Source organism: Sminthopsis crassicaudata, chromosome 6, assembly GCF_048593235.1.
Source record: "Sminthopsis crassicaudata isolate SCR6 chromosome 6, ASM4859323v1, whole genome shotgun sequence".
Classification (NCBI taxonomy): domain Eukaryota; kingdom Metazoa; phylum Chordata; class Mammalia; order Dasyuromorphia; family Dasyuridae; genus Sminthopsis; species Sminthopsis crassicaudata.
Window position 1 is genome coordinate 145,163,259 of NC_133622.1, and position 12,660 is coordinate 145,175,918.

General features: G+C 35.6%; 1 pseudogene; it reads right to left on the reverse strand.

The window, feature by feature from the left end:
- Positions 1–1,418: 1,418 nt before the first annotated feature.
- Positions 1,419–1,897, reverse strand: LOC141545745 (cofilin-1 pseudogene; annotated as a pseudogene).
- Between the last annotated feature and the right edge of the window lie 10,763 nt (positions 1,898–12,660).

Genomic DNA, 12,660 nt, shown 5'->3' on the forward strand with positions numbered 1-12,660 from the left:
CACAATTTGGAAGAATTTAGCTTTGTTGACTTCTCTGAGCATTGGATTTGACTTTGAATAACTGCCAGTGAATATGTAGACATTCATTGGTGGAAGCTGGCACTTCAAAGCAAAGAGGAAGTATCTTTCTACACAGGGCTCCTCATCTTGCTTATTTACACATAGAACCTTGGCAGAAATTTATCCCAAGCTAACTGAGGCTTGCAAAAAACATTAACCAGATATAAACTCAGTACCACTAAAATGTAAAAGTCTCTGAAGAATTCAGGAGAAATCTTTTCAATACTTGGTAAAGTAGTTTCATCTTTTACTTATATTCCATTAAAAAATAAATAAACAAAAATCTTTCCAAGCGTGAAAAAACCTCTGAATAGAAGTATATCATTTAATATAAAAATGAAACTGAAGTTTAATTTTACACACACACACACACACACACACACACACACACACACACACACACTTCAGTGTCTCGGTATGCAGTGATGATGTACAGACACTGACAGGTTTTATAAGGCAAAAAAGATTTTGATATAAATTAGTGTTAGATTATGCATAACCACACCTATTTCTACCTAAATTCTGAGAGTTTCACTCATAGCTTGACTGTAAAGTGATTAACTCATTCATTTGTTCACTCATGCATTCCTTCTTTTGTTCATTTGTTTGTTTTTGTAATTTTTTTGGTCATAGTTTTTTTTCCTCTTTCTTTTTTCTTTTCTCCCTTCTTTCCTTTTTTTAAGAAAGGAAATCAAAGTCGAGTGACTTGCCCAGGATCACACAGGTTGTAAGTGTCTGAAGTCAAATTTGAACTCAGATCCCCTTGTCTCCAGAACCAGTACTCTATCTAGCTGCCCTATAGCATCTTTTTTTTTTCCCTGAAACAGAGAATCTTTTTATTTATTTATTTGTTTGTTTGTTTGTTTTTTTAATTTTCTTTTTTACTGATGCTGTAACTTTCCTTTATACTAGCCACATGAGTAACTGGGGGGAGGGGAGCTAGCTGTGTTAGGGGAAGGGGTCTCCACAACATTGCATTTATACACAAAACTGAACAATAAGCATAAAGTCACTATTGCAGTTATACATTGGCAGCACTGGGCAAGGGGGAAAACTTTTCCAGTAAAAAAAAAAAAAAAAAAAAATACTGGAAAATACTGGCCCTCCCCCCCACATCTGGTCGCCAGTAGGGTCTTGGTCTTGGTCTGCTACAACTAAAGAGGAATGAGAATATCAAAGGCTGTTTGGGAAGGCCAGAGCCATTGGGGTGAAGTGGGGGGGGGCGGTTTGGCAAATGGGTGAAGGGATTGCCCTGCCCCTTCTGGGATCTGCCCAGCCCTTCAGATCTCGTAGAAGGGGGCAACCCACTCTCCCTCTGGGCTTGGCCAGCCCCAGCAAGGGAGCCGAAGGTGGAAGATTCACAAGGGCTTCCCTTCCCCGGAAATCACAGCATTACTCCTCAATTTCTCAGCCACGGTACAGCGGTTCTTCACTTCCCCTAACAGTTGGCTGGTCATTGGTGTTTGATCCCTGTCAGCTTCTTCTTGATGGTGTCCTTGGAGCTCACCTAAGGGGGGGCACACTCGGAGCCCAGAAGATGAATAAGAGATCCTCCTTCTTGCTCTCCTTAGTCTTGTAGGTAGCATTAGAGGGCATAGACAGTCCTTGTTTGGTAGCATCCTGACAAAGGTGGTAGAGCGGTCATCCACAGTCTGCCCATGTCACCTACAAGGGTTTCCTTGCCCTCTTCCAGCACAATGTTCTTCTTGTCCTCGCTCAAGCAGAACAACATGACCTTCTTGAGCTTCTTCACCTCCTCAGGTGCTGAGGACTTTCGAACCTTCATGTCATAGAACACCTTAATCACTCCATCTGAGATGGAGACTCCAGAGGCCATGGTTCTGGCAGGACCCAGAGAGCCAGAGAGGCAGAGTGAGGGAGGAAACAGGTCACAAGAGAGGAGGAAGTCACTCCTTAGCCCCGGCTGCCTGGAGCCGACTCTATACCATCATTTTGTAAAGAACATCTACCAAGTTACAGAAAGGCTTTGATCTGTCTCATCTAAAAAATATAGGAATACTAATGAAAACATAAAACATTAAATAATTAGACATATTAAACATATCAAAACTCTGTCCAAAAACTGGTATTCAAGGTCATTAAAAAAAAAAATGTTTTCTTCTTCTATAGCATCCCTGATTCTTAACTCCTATCTGTTTCCATATTAAAAATGCTTTTGTTCCTTAAGTCCCAAGATGGGGTGTTGCCTCCTACATGAAGTCTGTCCTTACCTGAAAATAATTTTACATTCTTGAATTATTGTATAGCCTTTTGTTTGTATCTCTTCTTCAACCTAATCATATACACTTTTGAATGATATCTATTTTGTTCTCACGTTTTATTCAAATAAAATTGCTAAATTCCTCAAGAGCAGAGAGTTGTTCCTTTTGGTTCTTTATAGCTCCAATGACTTAAACATAGTGAGGACAATTTTGTTGTTGAAATCACATTCTAGACCTACATTTCTTAACCTTTTGCATGTTATGGAACCCTTTGTGACCCTTGGCTATCACCTGGTAAGGCCTCTGAACTCTTAAATTTTTTTAGAAAATAATTGGAAGAGGAATACTAAGTTTTAGTTGGAGGTTTATGAAAGTCAGGTTGTATTGTTGCCATCTAAATTCATATATTTCCTGAAATTTATCCAAAGGTTTGTGGAGCAAAGGTTAAGAACTCTTGTAGCAGATCTCACTAAATCAAAAAACAAGTGCCACAAATAGTAAATAAAATAATGAAGCAATTGAAATTTATTTGTATAAAAAAGGAAGGCTTTTTCATCTCTGTAAATACTGGGGCAGGATGCCACCATTCATATAGACTGATCAGATTTCTATGGGCTATCACAAAACATCATAACCACATTGATTCTTTACGCTTCCACCCAGAGTAATCTCTGGAAAATCTCTGAACACAATTTGTATAAGATTCCATAGCTGTATATAACAGGGTTGGTCTCTAATTCTTGTACAATTACTCAAGGTGACAAATACATTTATTGGATACAGAATAGTTATAGATATAGCCCAAGTATGAAGGATCCCTTTACACTCAGTCCATAGAGAACTAAATCTTTCCTAAATTGCAACCTAGTTTTACTCACATATTTCTCAGAGAAAGACTAGAACACAATTCACCATTATTTCTTTGTAGGGTATTATGTGTCCAGATGGGATAGATTCATAAGCAACTCATGCTGTGATAAGACTTTTGTTTTGAAGAACTAAAGTGACCTCTGTTCCTGGTCTCAATTAACCCAAACATCCCTGGTAGCTAACATGCTTTTTTTTCCCTAACTCCTGCCTTTCACTGTTGATATCTTTGAAAAAATCCATCTCCATTTTCTTTTTTCTCACCCAACTCTCAGCAGTCTTACTTCTGACCTTATCATTCAACTGAAACTGTCCTATCCAATGTGGTTAATGCGTTCTTGATTTTGAAACTAAGCAGCTTTTCTCAATCCTCATTCTTGTTGATTACTCTGTAGCTTTTGACATCATTGATCACCCTCTACTTTTTGATAACCCTCTAAGTTTTCATGGCTCTACTTTGACCTTTCTCCTACCTACCTGATTGCTAATGCTTTGGTATCCTTTGCTGGAACTTCATCCAGATATCTGCTAACTCTAACTACTCTCTAAATCTCTGCCCTGTTCCCTCTTCTCAAGTGTTTTGTTTTTGTTTTTGTTTTTGGTAGCAAATACACATAAGCTTTTCAGCTACTGTAGATTCAATTATTTCCCCTTTCAGTTGTTTTCCTGGACTTCAACATCTCCAAAACTTATGATTCTGCAAGATGAAATCAATCCTATCATCTTCACCTCAGCACCCTTTAGCCCTGTGTTCATCCCTCCTTCCCTCCCTCTCTTTCTTCCTTTCCAGATTAAATGACACTGGAATCCTTGATTTTCTTCATATATCTCTCTATTCTGAGCATTTTTGCTGACTACACCTCCTACCTAGAGTTTCTTTCTCATCTCTCTTCATGATTTCCCCAAATTTTTTAAAGTCTCATTTTAAATTCTACCTTATACAACAAGCTTTTTTTTTTTTTTTTTTTTTTTTTGCTTTCCTTGGAATTAATGCCTTACCAATGAAATGACTTTAATTTACCCTAGACATACTTTGAATGTACATGATTGTTTTCATATTGTCTGACCCAATATGATGAGAGTTAGGAAAAGGGTGAATGAGATGAGGCAAGATCTTTCAAGACAGTTGTGAAAATCGAGTAAGGCTTCATCCACTTCAGAGTTTGAGTAGGCCTGAAGGACTCTGAAGTTCGAGCAAAGGGCATTGCCTTCCCCTCCTATGATATCATCTTCCCTATTTCATCCAAATATGGGCAACTATGTACTTATTGGTCAAGTTCAATTTCATGGGTAGATCTCACGTTTAGAATGTAAGACTCTCAGCCAATGAGGATGAGAATCAGTGGTGGGAGGGGGCGTTTTGCATTAGGGATTAAAGGTGCTGTCCTGCCCACAGGAGGTGCCTCCTCTCTTCGATTGTCTACTTAAAGACTGGGACGCCCTTCTTGCGAGAATGTACAATAAACTTTGCTTTTCTCTAGAGCTCTCTCCAGCTTTTTTTATTAAATGGTGTTCCCTCACCATTTCCGTACCACACAAGGGGAACATCTTTTAGGTCGGCTCAAGGATAGCCTAGTGATGCACAGAGACCCCTGTAATCTGTAACCTAGATTGATTTAAAAAAAAAAAAAAAAAAAAAAAAAAAAAAAAAAAAAAAAGGTTTATTGTAGGGTTTGGAAGTAAGATTAAAAGGTAGGAAAACACCAGAGCCAGGGTGGCTCCAGTGGGCAGAAATCCTTGACATGACCAGCGTCAGCGTAAGGATGCCATGTTTGAGACTTCTGCAAAGAGTGGACTCCAGTCTGGCTCTTTTTATAATAGGAGGGCTTTGGACAATCCGAAGGGGCCCATGGGTGGAGTCCCAGGCTGGCCTCTAGCCTGAGCTTCAGTCAGGGTTAGAATGTGAATAGAATTCAATGGGTCCTTAGATAAGGAAGAAGCTGTTAGTGGGGGTTGGGGAAACCTGAGCAGATAGTGGGGCTGGGAAAGCCCAGATATCATTGGAATTCAAAAAGGGTGCTTTTTGACCAATATTTGTGAATCAAAAGATCTTCAGCCATGGAGGGGTTGGAAATCAGAAAGGAATCTTAAAGGGACCTTCTCCCCTATCAAATAGACTGTGAGTCCTTTGAAGTCTGGGACTGGTTTTGCCTTTCTTTGTAACCAGAACATAGAATAGTGCATAGCCCATTGGAAATGCTAGCTGAGTTGATACCAAGTCCACATGTTTTTTTCAGGAGTAGTGATTCTGCTCATTGTGTAATCTCCAAGCAATTTTACAATGGAGTCTCAATGATAACAAAAAATATTTCATTGGCCTCAGTGTTCCATACTTGGGAATATATCTCACTGAGGATTCTGAGAAATTGGTTTTTGTTTCCTCAGCATGATTTCCCTATTTATAGATTCTCTTTTTGTCAAATTGATTGTATCATTTCAGAGTAAGAAAAGAACTATAGATGTTGTGACTTCCTTATGTAGTATGTGCTGTATCAATGGCAAGACAACTGCCAGATTCCCAGGAAATTTGAGCTGATCTGCCATGGATCATGGGTGCCATAGGAACTTCACCTTTGATCACCAATAATTTTTTCCCCATTCTTAATACAATCTTAATACAAATCTTTCTAGAAGGGGGTTAAAAATAGCATATAATTATCATAAGTAATTCCTATAAGCCACAATATCTAACATTCCCAGGTATTCAAAAACTGTAATCTCAGAAAAGTATATTTTTAATGTAAATACATATTATATCATAAGCAGATCCACCAAGGTTTTGTAACAATGTTATAAACATTTCTTTACCATAGTTACATGTCTTCTTTGTATAAAACCATCATTATGCACTAACCTGAAACTAAAAGGGTTTTTAGGGGAAGAACAGCAGAGAAGTAAATTTGTACAAAAGTATAAACATTATACCACAAAAATCCTGGGGTCACACTCTCCCTTATACCACCTTAGTCTCTAGGAAGAATGTATTCAGACATAACAAGTTTCTATTTATCGTTTGATCCATAAAGTTTACTTTCAAATGTAACATGATCAATGATTGAATAAATCACTATGTGGTAGGGACATCACCCTGGAAAAGAACTATAGTTTTCCATATTAAATCCCCTTCATTATCCTTAGTGAGGGAAAAAGATATAGGTTTATTAGCATGTTCAAGGAAATGTAGAAGTATATCACTGTCTAGATAGATAAAACACTGATTAAGTGCTCACAGTCTTCCAGCCACTGTCTTAAATGCTAGACACACAAATATGAGCAAAAAAACCCTTCAGAAGCATGTGTTCTAATGGGGGGAGGAGAAAGTAACACATAAAAGGGAAATAGAAAGATGTGGAAGGGGACACATGCAGTGGATTTGAATGAGCCAGATGTGGCATGAATACCTGGAAGATAAGACAAAAAAGAAAAACTTCCATCTGAAGAACTCAAGATCAGGGTACAGAAAGCTAGAGATAAAGATTTAGAACCATTGATATGGAACTAGCTGAGAAGACATGGAAAGAGTGGGTCAAAAAGCAATCTGTCCATATATATATATATATATATCATGAGAAGCTTATTTTATAGGATTCCAGCCATTCATCTTTGACACAGCCTCCATTAATGAATCTCATTTTCTGGACAAAGTTTTCCCAATTGTGCATGGAGGTGGGGAGAGGGAGAAAGCAGAGTAAAACCCTATCAGCTGGTATGTAGCAATGACCAAGCTGATTGCACAGATTTTATATAATCTATGTAAAATGCCACTATTTATATCAATAAAAATAAAATTTAAATCAAAATCAACAAATGTGAATTCTCTCATACTGACTGACTGCAACATTGGAATTATTTTATATGGTATACTCAAATTGTGAAAAATTTAAGATGAATGCAACCATAACTTACTGCTGTCACTTTCAGTTGATATAGTTAATGAGTCAAATGTATATATATATATATATATATATATACATACATACATATACACATACATTTGTGTCCAATGATAACCATCTTTAGGATGGGGCAGAAGGGAAGAAAAAAAAAAAGAAATTTAATGAAAATTTTATTGTAAATTTGAAAGGAATAGCAAGCTGTACGTAGTAAATTTAAAGTTTTATATTCAATCATCTTTTTTATTATACTGTTATGGAAATGCTCTCCTTATTCCATAAATTTAAAAATGAAATTACAAAAGAGAAAAGTAGATGCTTTTAATAAATAATAAATCTTTTTTTAAAAATCAAATCTGTATCATGAAATTATTTGCTTAAATCACAGGAGGCCAACTATATTTTTGCTAATTTGGGGAAATCTTTCTGTAAAGGGAAAAATGGTACTACTTGCAATCATTGATATGGTAAACATGATACTTAGTGAATCAGATGCAAAGTAGTCTAAATTGTTTTACTTGCAAATAATATGCAGGGAAAGTGAACTGACCATATGTTTGTGGATCTGTGCTATCAAATAATTGAGAAACAAAAATTTTCATGTTTTGCATTTAAAGTAGATAAAGTAACAGCTGCAGTTAAACATGATCATTTAGTTATATATGTATGATATGTTGATGAAATTAATTTTAATTGAGATGTGCTTCTTTACCAATGTCTCGATACCAAGATTTTTTTCCTATATAATTAACAAATTTTTTTAATTAAAATGATATAATGTGAAATAGCTTCAGTAAAGCAGCATGATACACAGTAAACTTTCCAAAATCAACTATCTTGAAGCAATAACAAAATGTAGGAGGAATTAATGAAAATAATTACAAAATGTAAAAAAAAAAAAAAAATCTGTGAGTAATGAGATGCAGCATAATATAGCAGATAGAGAGCCAGCCTCCATGCAAGAAAGAGCTAAATTCAAGATCAGTTTCTAATATATACTCATTATGAGATCCTAGGCAGGTCACTTAACTTCTTTGTGTTCTAGGCAGTTCTTTAAACCTATAATTTGAAGGTAAAAACTTAAATTGTTAATGAGTTTCCTCATTGAAGAAATCCTTCCAGGGGTTCTCAAACTACTGCGGTGAGGGGGGGGGGGGGGGAAGAGAGAGGGGCGGGGAGGGGGCCAGATGCAGCCGCTGAAGACATTTATGCGGCCCGCCAGTTATGGAAAATGGGCTGAGGGACAGAGACACAGTGTGAGTTTTTGTTTTTACTATAGTCCAGCCCTCCAACAGTCTGAGGGACAGTGAACTGGCCCCCTATTTAAAAAGTTTGAGGACCACAATGAAAATTACAAATCTAATTCCTAACCCTATCCCCATCATTACCTAGGAGCCTTTCTACCAAGGTACATTTAAGACCAGATAACTACAAATACAAAATACACTAGAGAAATTCTTATTAAGTGTGAGAATTCTACTAAGTTCTATACTGATAGTGTTCAATTAATGTAAAAATGCAATTGTGGTCTACAAACATTTAAAATTGCATCCTCTCTGGGTGTGGTAATATCACAATAGATGTGTGATTCCTACTACTACAGAGGATAGTAGAGCATTTAGATCTGCAGGAGGGTTAAAAATGATTGTGTTCAAATTAAGTCTTGCATCAATATGGTAGCCCCTGGAAGAAGTAGATCCCTAATCTGCCTAAGGATAGGCAAAATAGTCCAGTATGGAAACAGAGCAGGTCAAAGTTAAATTGCTGGAGAAGAGTAGGACTAGGCCCATGGATGGTAGCTAAATTTCCAGTATGAGCAAGATAGGGAAATCCAGTTCCCTGAGATAGATAGATGATGATGATGATGAAAATGATGATGATGATGATAGATAGATATATGATAGCTAGATAGATAAATAGAGAGATGACATATAAAAAGTCAGGAAACAAAGTTTCTAGATAATTAATCACTTTATTAGTAATGCTAATTATCACTAATAAAAGGATAATCAGTTAGCTATCTCTTTTAGACACAAGACCTCTTGTTGAACTCACTCAATACCATGTGCCCTTGGAAGAGTGAGTGCTCCTGAGGGTGAAAATCAACTCTGATTAGTTAACTAGTAATGAGAAGAGTGAATGTTGTAATGAGAAGTAGAATTATTCCAATGGGAGGAAGATACAGGCATGACTAGGATCACTCAGTTTTGGGCAAAGAGAATTATCTGTATCTGTATTGTCATCTCACAAAAGGTAGAATCCACATTTTCCCAGGCTTGTCTGAAACAGACACAATGGACCAGATACCATTAATTCACCTAATGTTATCTTTTGAACAAATGTTAGTAACTTATAGGGGCTGATTTCTGAATGAAGATATAGAAAGGGGAAAACGTTAGTCCTAATTCAATAACTAATGATTAAATACAAGAGATAAATAATCATTTCTCTCACATAGATAAATAACTGATAATTAGATAGATTAAATTAAATTTAAAAATAACAATTAAATATAATCTTATGCAATTTGAATTTGTTGTTTTCTTTCTGCTCACTTGTATTGAGAAATCTAAATAAGGTACTACATATACTTTTTCATCTTGGGGGTGTGTGTGTAAATCTTTAAAGGGAAAAGTTAGGATATTTCTATATTTATCATTCCTTATATTGAATTATGTCTTTAAATTGACCTCAAACGTCTATTGATCAACCTCCCTATCATATCCTTTTATGATTCTTGCACTAAATAAACTAATTTGTTTCTAATTCCTCTGAATTTCCATGGTCTTAAATAGCTTAAATAAGCAATCATGTTATAAGCATCAGTTTATGTATTAGTATTGTACCCAGAGATGAGGAGGCAAACACTAAAGTGAGATATATCTTATCCTCAAGGATCTAAAGTTGCACTAAGGGGTACAATTTGTCCATAGAAAAGAAGTATTTGATATATACAAAATATAGAGAGTAATTAGGTATTAAGGAGGAACTAATAATAAGAAAAGACTTATTAAAGGAATTAGCACTGATACTGAACTTGAAGAGAATTAGGGATTTCAGTAAAGAGGGAGGTCACATAGACAACTGAAAAGTCAGATCCCTAAAGCTATGGCTCTCATTTATAATTCTTACTTCTCCCTCCATCCAACCTATTATTCCTGCACATTCAATATAAACACCAACTTAGAAATGTCAACTCAAAGAATTGACATGCTGCTTTTTACATATTAGCTACAGAAAGCTTCCAAGTATGGAAGAAGAGTACTTTTAATTATTATTTCTATTTTTAAAAAAACTACAAAAGTGTGATTGATTGCTGAGAAAGAAGTAGATTGGCAAGAAGTGAAAATATTATGTCCATTATTATATTCTATTGGTTATACCTTGATTTTATATCATGAAATAAGATTTTAGAACTTAATCAAAAAGTTATTTTAAAGCTCAATACACTTTTATCTAATCTGCAAATGTTGGCACAGTTAGATTTTTAATCACCTGAATTAATTTACATTGTTGTAATATATTACCCAATCCTGCAATTCAAGACTTATGAACAAATATATTCTTGATCAACAAAATAGAGGAAGAAAAAAATCAAAAGCCAACACTCATAAAAGCCAATTAAAATCAAGATTAAAACAAGGAAAATAAAGGGGAGGGATGGACAGACAGAACAGGAGGGACCTGACAGGAGGGACAGAAGGAATAAGAAAGGAAGGATTACAGAAATAAATATGCAAGGTTATGATGATAGTGATACAGAAGGAAATATAAATAAATTGGTGAAAGGACTATTTGAAAACCCAAATCTTAGTCCTATAAAACTATATTTAGTGTGGCAAATGTAGATTTTAATCATTCCTTTCTTTTAGAAATATATGTTAGTAGTCTAAATGCTTATTTTTAGTGAGCCTAGCTCGTATTTGTTTAATATTATCTCCCTTTGGAAAAGAGAGCAAAAGATAATTATTTTAAAATATTATGTCAACCTACAAGTATTTATGAAAAGCCTACCATCTACCCTGCATGGTGTTAGAATTTGGTGATAAAAATGAAGAAAAATAAATATATCACATTTTATTGAAGGAAGAAAAGGATATAAATATAATTATATGGAAATTTAAAAACATTTTATTAGGAAAGAGCAGTAGGAAAGGTTTAGTGTGGAAGGTATCACTTGAGAAAAGTTTCAGAGGATTCTCATAGACAGAGGTGAGATGGAAAAACATTTCAGATATGAGGGGGAACAGCCAATATAATGGGGAGAAAAGAAGAGATTAAGGAAGAGCAAAGTCAGTTTAGCTAAATTGGTGTGTAGAGGTAATGTATAATATGATGGCAAAAGTATGCTATGGTTATATGAGGTTAAAAAAGGGGGAATAGAAGATAAGGGAATGGAATAAGTATTAAATCATATTTACTATGTGCCAAGCACTTTTTAAACATCATTAGAGTGGAGGGGGGAAGAGGAGTTTAAATATCATACAATGGATGCCATTGTACAGTTGTTTTTCCATAAGAACACTTTGGAAGTATATCTTGAAAGTCATAAATATAAAATTGCTTATAGACCATATCTGCCCAGTTCCACAAACGATTTGGGTACTCTAATGCTACCCGTAATAGCTGCGTTTGTGGACACTTTCACCTTCTATGAGGATTGTCTATAGTGAGATGGCTTCCAGTCTCAGGTAGTCTCTTCTCTCTCTCATGATAGCCAACCCTCCAACAGAGTGGTACAAAAGCACTCAAAGATTGAACTTCCCCCAAACTGAGAGCATTTTCAAATATCAGAAGAGACTTGTTTTCTCTGTTTTGATTACACTCAATTTGCTAAAATCTATACTCAGCTACAGCCGAATGGCAGAGGGTGATTGACACCATATGCAGCCCTCTGCTGCCAAGACCAATATTATACACTCTGCTTACAAAGTTCATCCACCTTGGGTAGAATTGCCTTCGGGGTATTTACAGCTGTCAAATTTCTCTTACTAATGCCCCTCTCCCCTCTGCTGCCCTAACCAGTCAACCCATTTCCTCAATCACATAGCTGCTAACAAAACATCAATAGCAGAGGAATTTCTGGCACTTAAGCAAAAATCACTTCCATGTTTTGTTTTGTTTTGTTTTTGTGTCTTCTTGTCAACACAATGACTTTGAAAACATTAATAAATATTGTGTATGTCTATTAGAGTGTAACAAGAAAGGTAGAATTATCTGCCATTTCAATTTCAAAATTGGAAGATTTTTATTTTATTAGCAGGTAAATCCTAATAATGGAATATCTTCAGTCATCTAAATACCACAACATATTTAGTTCCATTTATAGGGTGCCATAAGAGTTAATGAGAAAACATAATTATCTGACTGCAAGTTTTATCCCTTCCTTTTGCTTTCATTTTTAACTTCTCTCTTTTTGACTATCTAGAATTGTGAGTTATTTAGCCTAACTAGACTATTTTATTATAACCCAACTATGCCAATAATATGATAGGTAAGCAGGATAGTGGTTAATTCTCTTCTTGGAAACATTCAGTTTCTTATAATGACTGACTAAAATCATACTAAATGGGTATTTGCAGAAAGCCTGAATTCATCAGACAAAACACATGCTTGAT